Below are 8,762 nucleotides of genomic sequence, written 5' to 3'. Positions count from 1 at the left end.
GCACCACATGCAGAGCCTGGGATCTTCCGTTCCTATGTCTTTCACTTAACATCATATAGACTTCCAACTCACTGCCACAGGAAGTGCCCTGAGCCAACATGAGAGACAGGATCTCCCTACTTCTGGTCTTGCAATCAGGGCTTGACCTGTCTGCTTTGTAAGGCAAAGGAGAGGTTTCTTAGCATGCCAGTGCCTTTGCCTGCCTGTAGTCATGGCTTCCAGTTATCTTCTCTAACAAGTCCCTTGGAAAGCTTGCTTGTTAATGTTCCTCAGTGGGCCCATTAATACTCCAAGAAACTTCACTGTTACTTCTGACTTTGTCTTGTTGAGCACTTTGTGCAAACTTCTCTCTGCACTGGAGGCTGATCAACTCAGCATCAAATGCGCCCTGGGGCCCATTATAACCTAAATAATCTCCTGTGTTTTATGCCATCTTGTTATCTTCTTCAGGTTATCAGAACTTGTTCAGCAAAAAGGAGGGATATCTGGAGAGAGCTTAAAGAGAAAGAATCCATTATAAATTTATTGTCTCTTTATTTATAGCCGGGTTTAAAGCAGCACTGTGCAACTGATACCAATCCAGGATGTCCCAATGAGTTCTGTACTGTTACTGTGTTGACAAAGGTCCTTCTCAACCTCCCCACCCAATTTCTGCTCACAATGGATCTATGGGACTTACATCACTTTTCTTCACATCACTCTTCTCCTCTGCATTCATCCGCTCAGTGTTAAAACTGCTTTGCACCAACTCCCACTGGCTTTCCTCAGAGAACCAGCTACACATGGAAAAGGAAAGATTTCTCTTTTTTATCTGGCCAGCAAATGGAAGGAAAGGTGATGCAATTGAATGAACAGTAAAACACAGTGATCAACTGCATGCCATGTTCAAGCTGCATCTATTGAAGTTTGTTTTTCATATGGAATACTTTTAAAAGAAATGATTTTTACTGAGGTAGGATAGGATAGATTGAACCACAGTGAAGGAGTTGACAACAGAGGCCATCAGACTCTGGGAGATGGAGCGAATTCCAGTAATCTCCCTGGGATAGATAAGCCACGTAGCTGAGAGGTATCAACTTAAAACTGAACAGGACTTGTGAGTATTTCACACATTGAGATGGGTTAACACATTCTCATTGATTTATATCTTTGTCTTCAACTCTTTTTTCACTTTTACTGACATTAATTAACATCTTTTAGACATTGTGCTTTTTAAAAAAAGAAAAATAAAAACAATAAGAAAAAGAAAAAAGAAGAAAAAGAAAGAGAAAAAGAAATGAAAAAGAAAAGAAAAAGGAAAAGGAAAAGAAAAAGGAAAAGGAAAAGAAAAAGAAAAAGGAAAGGAAAAAGAAAAAGATAAAGAAAAAGAAAAAGAAAAAGAAAAAGAAAAAGAAAAAGAAAAAGAAAAAGAAAAAGAAAAAGAAAAAGAAAAGAAAAAGAAAAAGAAAAAGAAAAAGAAAAAGAAAAAGAAAAAGAAAAAGAAAAAGAAAAAGAAAAAGAAAAAGAAAAAGAAAAAGGAACAGGAAAAGAAAAAAGAAGAAAAAGAAAGAGAAAAAGAAATGAAAAAGGAAAGAAAAAGGAAAAGGAAAAGAAAAAGAAAAAGGAAAAGAAAAAGAAAAAGATAAAGAAAAAGAAAAAGATAAAGAAAAAGAAAAAGAAAAAGAAAAAGGAAAAGAAAAAGAAAAAGAAAAAGAAAAAGAAAAAGAAAAAGAAAAAGAAAAAGAAAAAGAAAAAGAAAAAGAAAAAGAAAAAGAAAAAGAAAAAGAAAAAGAAAAAGAAAAAGAAAAAGAAAAAGAAAAAGAAAAGGAAAAAGGAAAAGAAAAAGAAAGAGAACGACAAAGAGAAAAAGAAAAGATAGGAAGGGATAGATAGAATTATGGTGAAGGATTTGACAACACAGTCAATCAGACTTAGGAGAGACAGAGCAAATTCAAGTAATCTCCTTGAAAGTCAGAAATCAGACAGATAACTGGGAGGTATCTGACTGAACAAGGATGGGGAAATATGGCAGGCAGTGGGAGAAGCGTGAGTCCAAATGGTCTGCTGAAAACATGCCCTTAACCACGGCCATTTATTCAGGACAGCTCCAGACACCTGAAAAATGAGGGACATCAAATAGGCAGCAGGGAAGAGCAGCGGTGGACACTGGGCTTTAGTCGCAGGGCAACGGCAATGGCACCACTCTCTGTGTCTCTGTACCTGAAGGCATTTGAAATATAGGGAAAAAAAAAAAAAAAGAAGAAGACACAAAATCCCCACAAATTCTCACATTTACAACTAAAAATGGATCAAGACTCATGAGAATTTCTCATGATGAGAAGCGTTAAAGCATTTTCATTGAATTCTTTGTCTTCAATTCTTTGTTTCAGTTTTATTTACATGTATGTTCATCTTTTAATCTTACAGCCTCAAAACAAACAAACAAACAAACAAACAAATAAATAAAATTAGATCCATTTGTCTTTTGCACGTGGCCTGATGCCCCTCTCACTTTCACAATTCCCACTAGACCTTCATTGCCAGAGAGTATGAGATCCAGCAGAGCACCTCTCCTCTTTGGTTCCTCCACTGCTTGGTCAAGAAGCTGCCATCTGTGCTCTCCACGGATCTGCTGGACGGCACATGCCCTGCTGTGCTGTCTCTGCAGCACATACTGGAGTGAAAAAGGCTCCCAAACGGGACAATGGCCTGACAACATGAGTACTTCCATGTGTTTGCAGAGGGCACTTTCTACTTGCTCTCCCTGATCAGGAAGACAGGAACAGACACTGTTGATCTCCTCCATTGGCCATTTCCATTAGCTCTGGCCTGGCTGCTCTGCCACCCCCAGGCAGAGCTCAGTGCACTCTCTTTTCCTTGTCTCCTCACCAATCCATCCTTAAGAATGTATACCCCAGTGCTACCCCTGTATGCCCCTTGTGCTACAGTGCAGTTGTAGAAGCCATTCAACTGTACCACTGTGGTCCCAACAAGAGCTCAGGCATGTAACTCTACAAAGATTTCTAGCTCCTCAAGTTTTGTTGTTCTCATTAGTGCAAAAATATAGAAGTAAACATACTCATTGGAAAGCATCACTGGACAGAGCCTGACTGGATAGCTCATCTATGGTATTACTGTGAAGAAGGTGGCACACAGGCTTTAGATCCATTGTGGGTCTTGGAGTTGACACAGCAGCACAGACACACCATGGGCATGGCTTTCCTGAAGGCCCTGTTACAGTTGCATGTGAGTGTATGGGAGAGCCCAGAGACACTAGGCTGCTTCTGAAGCCATTCACTTGAGAGCCCACCGAAAACTGAGGTTATGTCTGTTGAAGAATAAAGACGTATATTATCTTTGTGTTGCCTTGAGCTCCAGAATATGCCGCAGATGGAGAACAGAGAAAGATCTGGCTCTTCTTTTGTGAGCTCATCCATTTAGTCAGCTGTGTAACTCTGCATTCTCAGTGGAGTTGGAGACAAAGGCACCATGAAGTGCCCTAAACGCTGGGGTCTGTTGTCATTCAGGATGGTCGATAATACCGCTGTTCCCTCTCTGCCCCGCAGCTGATGTTCAGGAAAGAGGTTTCTGTCCCAGGGATTTCCCACACATTTTATAAGCACTGGCACACATCAGGAGCAGCCCAGGCACCTTGGTCATCACCCAGTGTCTGTGTGTGAGCAACTGCCTCCCTGCTGAAGGACCGAGGACTCAGAGCAGGAGCTCACATGCAGGCAACTCCTTGTGCACTTCTGAACTGCATCAGAGGAATCCCAATGATACTGTGTGTCCATGGGGAGCTGAATCCAAATTTCAGCCCCAGGGTTTCCCATTAGGGATGAGACTCCTGAACTGCCTCAACTAAATCACTGCCGTGCACAGGGGAAGTCCGCCTCTCTCTGTCCTTGCCTGTATGCCCATTTTGTTTCATCACAGGATCTCAGGTATCAGGTCTGAAATCAGTCACTGACCACCGTACATTTGGTGTTTAATTCATCAGATTTCAAAGTACAATCATGATGCTGTTGTTTTTTCAGGATCTGTTGGCCAAGAGGACGCAGGGACATCTCAGGGGAGATGAGTGAGAAGGATAAAACATGACATCCTCTGATGCTGAGCTGGGCCGGGCTCCTGGGACACAGTGAGCTCATAAAGGTGGGCAGTGCTACAGAGAGAAAGTTGTGCTCAGGAGCAGCTCTTGTGCACAGCACAGCCTGCAGCTGACAGAAGGAGAGGCGAGAAAGGGGAGAGAGTTTCCAGGATGTGTACAGTGTGAGCAGGCTGTGGGCACATGAAAAGGTAAGTCTCACTGCAGACCATGCAGCTTCCTTTCATAGAGGGTTAACCAAATCAGGGACATCCCATGGCAGATCTGGCTGCAGGCACTGCATGTTTCTGTACTGTGGAAAAACCCTTCTGCTACAGCTGAGGGCTTCTGTGCTGCAGTATGAAAGCACAGCCCTGAGGGCTGCGTGTCCCAGCATGGCTGCAGGCTGTGCAGCCAGGGCTGCAGGCGGGTGCCCAGGGCTGTCCTGCAGAGCAGGGTCCCTGCTGTGCCCCAGGGGCTGTGTGCCGGGTATGGGACTCTGCCGCCTGCCAGGCTCAGCACTCAGCCTGCCCGGGGAGCTGCCCAGGGCGCTGCGGGGAGATGTGTGGGGGGAAGGAGCCCCCCGGCAGGGCTTGTGCTGCCACAGCTGCTGCCTGGGGCAGGGGATCATAGCCCCACTGCACAACTGAATGTTTGTGAAGGCCCTTTGCAAGAGGAGAGCCAAGGAAGGGTTTTTTCATATCTTGTTCTGAGGGAAGGCAGAAAGGACTGGAGGTGGAAATCTTATAGAGGCTTATAGAGGTAAAATTTAAAACACAGCTATGTTACTCCCAAATATTTCTTCAATCAATTGCTTGTTTTGTGAACAACCACACAGGTTGTGCTTTCAGCCTCTCGTTTCTAAAAGGAAAGAATCAGTTTAAGTTTTTGCTGTTTTCTGCAGACTCTAATATTGCACTTATACTGCAAACAGGAATATTTGACTAAAACATATTGAAGTGCAAAGAGGCTGGAGTTGGGGGCACTAAGAACAGTTGGAGTGAAGATATGAGACATGTAAACAGCTCCAAAGAGGAAAATATTCAGAAGCTCAGGATATGATTATGAAATGAGAACATATTAAGAGCTCCTTAATCTTCTATTTCTTTAGGGATTGTGAAGCTCATGAATTTAAATTCAAGTTATGGATTTAAATGAAAATTATCCAAAGGTAAATGAAAACATTTCAGAGTACAGCGGGAGGAGTGTGTCTGAGAATGATCTGGACTTGTCATTATCTTCTTCACTCTGAGCAGGACTCCAAGCCCAACAACAGCAGATGCCCAACAGCAGCTCCATCAGCGAGTTCCTCCTGCTGCCGCTGGGAGACACGTGGCAGCTGCAGCTCCTGCACTTCTGGCTCTTCCTGGGCATCTACCTGGCTGCCCTCCTGGGCAACGGCCTCATCAGCACAGCCGTAGCCTGCGACCGCCGCCTGCACACCCCCATGTACTTCTTCCTCCTCAACCTGGCCCTCCTCGACCTGGGCTGCATCTCCACCACTCTCCCCCAAAGCCTTGGCCAACGCCCTCTGGGACACAAGGGCCATCTCCTACACAGGATGTGCTGCACAGCTCTTTTTCTTTCTCTCCTTCATCTCAGCAGAGTTGTCCCTTCTCACCATCATGTGCTATGACCGCTACGTTGCCATCTGCAAGCCCCTGCACTACGGGACCTTGATGGACAGCAGAGCTTGTGCCACCATGGCAGCAGCTGCCTGGGGCACTGGGGTTCTCAATTCAATGCTGCACACTGCCAGTACGTTTTCACTGCCTCTCTGCCAAGGCAATGTTGTCAACCAGTTTTTCTGTGAAATCCCCCAGATCCTCAAGCTCTCCTGCTCAGCCTCCTACCTCATGGAATTTGTGTTTCTCATTTTTAGTGGTAGTTTAGCCTTTGGGTGCTTTGTTTTCATAGTGGTGTCCTATGTGCAGATCTTCATGGCTGTGCTGAGGATGCCCTCTGAGCAGGGACGGCACAAAGCCTTCTCCACGTGCCTCCCTCACCTGGCTGTGGTCTCCCTGTTTCTCAGCACTGCCTTTTTTGCCTACCTGAAGCCCCCCTCCATTTCCTCCCCACTCCTGGATCTGACAGTGGCAGTTCTGTATGCAGTGGTTCCTCCAACACTGAACCCTATTATCTACAGCATGAGGAACAGGGAGATCAAGCACGCTCTAAGGAAGGTGTTGCAATGCACATTATTCCAGCTACAATAAAGTGCACATTTTCCTTGCAAGATTCCCAGTGATGGTTCTTTATGTTTTACGAATCTTTGATTGTTTAATTGTGTGTGATATTGCAACCTGGGAAAAATAAATAAATAAATAAATAAAAAAAATTGATTGAACTTATAAATAAAAATTTATGTCACTTCTTTCCTACCTACTTTCCATTTTCTCACTCCAAGAGCTCATGTAAACATGGAAAAATATACCCTGAATAGGTTAAGAGATAAATAAAAAGCTTTCAAAATAGAATTTTCCTTATCTCTTCTCTCTTCCTACTTTGAATGGGTCTGGGGGAGGTACAGCCACAGACAGCAGCACAACGTGCTCTTTTCATTCCTGCTCTATTTATCCTATCTATTTATCCTGGATTCCCGCTGTGTCTGTTCCTGGCTCCTTGATCATGGAGAGCAAGTGGAAGGTGCCCTCTGCAGACAGATGGAAGTCTCATGTTGTCAGGCCATTGTCACCTTTGGGAGCCTTTTGCACTGCAGTATCTGCTGTAGGGACAGCACAGCAGGGCATGTGCCATCCAGCAGATCCGTGGAGAGCACAGATGGCAGATTCTTGACCAAGCCATGGAGGAACCAAAGAGAAGAAGTTCTCTGCTGGATCTCATACTCTCCAGCAATGAAGGTCTGGTGAGAACTGTGAAGGTCAAAGGGGCATCAGGCCAAGCAGAAAACACAAAAGGATCTCTTTATTTTTATCTTTATATATTTATTTATTTTGAGGCTTTATTATGAAGCTTAAAAGATGTACATTTATGTCAATAAAATTGAGACAAAGAATTGAAGACAAAGATCGAAATCAATGAAAATGTGTTAACCCTTTTCAATATGAGAAATTCTCATGAGTCTTGTTCCATTTTAAGTTGTGAATATGAATCTTTTTTTTTTTCTCTTTTTTTTTTTTTTTTTATTTTTTTTATTTTTTGAAACTACGATATTTTCCAGAAATGAGTTTTCAGGAAACAGATGCCTTCAGGTTCAGGGACACACACAGTGGTGCCAGTGCCAATGCCCTGTGACTAAATCCCAGCGCCCGCAGCTGCTCTTCCCTGCTGCCTATTTGATGTCCCTCATCCTCCAGGTGTCTCCAGCTCTCCTAAATAAATGGCCGTGGTTAAAGGCTTGTTTTCAGCAGGTCATTTAGACACACGCTCCTGTCACAGCCTGCCAGATTTCCCCATCCCTTGCTCTTTGTTCAGTCAGATACCTCCCAATTATCTGTCTGATTTTTGACTTTTAGGGGGATGGCTCAAATTTGCTCCATCTCGCCAAAGTCTGATGGACTGTGCTGTCATCTCCTTCCCCGTGATTCTATCTATCCCTTCCTATCTTTTCTTTTTCTCTTTCTCTTTCTTTTTCTTTTTCTTCATTCATTTTCTTCTCCATTTCCTTTTTCTATTTTTCCTTTTTTCCCTTTCTCTTTCTCTTTCTCTTTCTCTTTCTCTTTCTCTTTCTCTTTCTCTTTCTCTTTCTCTTTCTCTTTCTATTTCCCTTTCCCTTTCTCTTTTTCTTTCCCTTTCTCTTTCTCTTTTAAAATTTTCATGCTTTAAAAAGCATGAATTCTGAAAGATGTTCATTAATGTCAGTAACAGTGAAAAAAAGATTACAAGACAAAGATAGAAATCAATAAGAATGTGTTAACCCATCTCAATTTCTGAAATACTCACGAGTCCTGTTCAGTTTTAAGTTGATATCTCCCAACTCCCTGGCTGATCTATCCCAAAGAGATTACTGGAATTTACTCCATTCCTCAAAAGTCTGTTGTCAACTCCTTCACCGTGATTCTATCTATCCCATCCTATCTGTGTCTAACTGATTTACTGTGCAAATATTCCCTATGAAAGATAAACCTCAATAGAAGCACCTTGGACATGGCATGCAGATGATCACTGTTTTACTGTTCATTCAATTGCACAACCTTTCCTTGTGTTAGTTGGCCATAAATAAAGAGAATTCTTTCCTTTTCCATGTGCAGCTGGTTCTCTGTGGAAAGCCAGTGGGAGTTTATACAAAGGAGGTTTAACACTGAGTGGGTGACAGCAGAGGAGAAGAGTGATGTGAGGAAAAGTGATGCAAATCCCATTGGGCCAATGTGAATAGAAGTGAAGTGGGGAGGTTGAGGAGGAACTTTGCCCACACAGAAACAGAATAGAACTCATTGGGGGCATCCTGGATTGACATCAGTTGCAAAGTGCTTCTTTTACTTCTTGTATAAAACAAATATAAATAAATAGACAATAAATGCATTTTGGATTCTTGCTCTTTAAGCTGTCTCCATTTTTCTGAACAACTTCTGAAAACCTGAAGAAGATAACAGGAAGGCACGAGGCACAAGAGGCTCTTTAGGTTATAATGGGCCCCAGGGCGCATTTGATGCTGAGTCCATCAACCTCCAGTGCAGAGAGAAGTTTGAACAAAGTGCTCAGCAAGACAAAGTCAGAAGTAACAGTGACGTTTCTT

General features: G+C 43.1%; 1 pseudogene; it reads left to right on the top strand.

Moving 5' to 3' along the window:
- The first annotated feature begins 5,345 nt into the window (after nt 1-5,345).
- On the top strand, nt 5,346-6,282 carry LOC146754302 (olfactory receptor 14J1-like; annotated as a pseudogene).
- The last annotated feature ends 2,480 nt before the right edge of the window (nt 6,283-8,762 follow it).

This window comes from Coturnix japonica, chromosome W (assembly GCF_054131305.1).
Source record: "Coturnix japonica strain WE chromosome W, WE-NBRP24, whole genome shotgun sequence".
Classification (NCBI taxonomy): Eukaryota; Metazoa; Chordata; class Aves; order Galliformes; family Phasianidae; genus Coturnix; species Coturnix japonica.
This window is presented reverse-complemented; position numbering and strand designations above follow the sequence as displayed.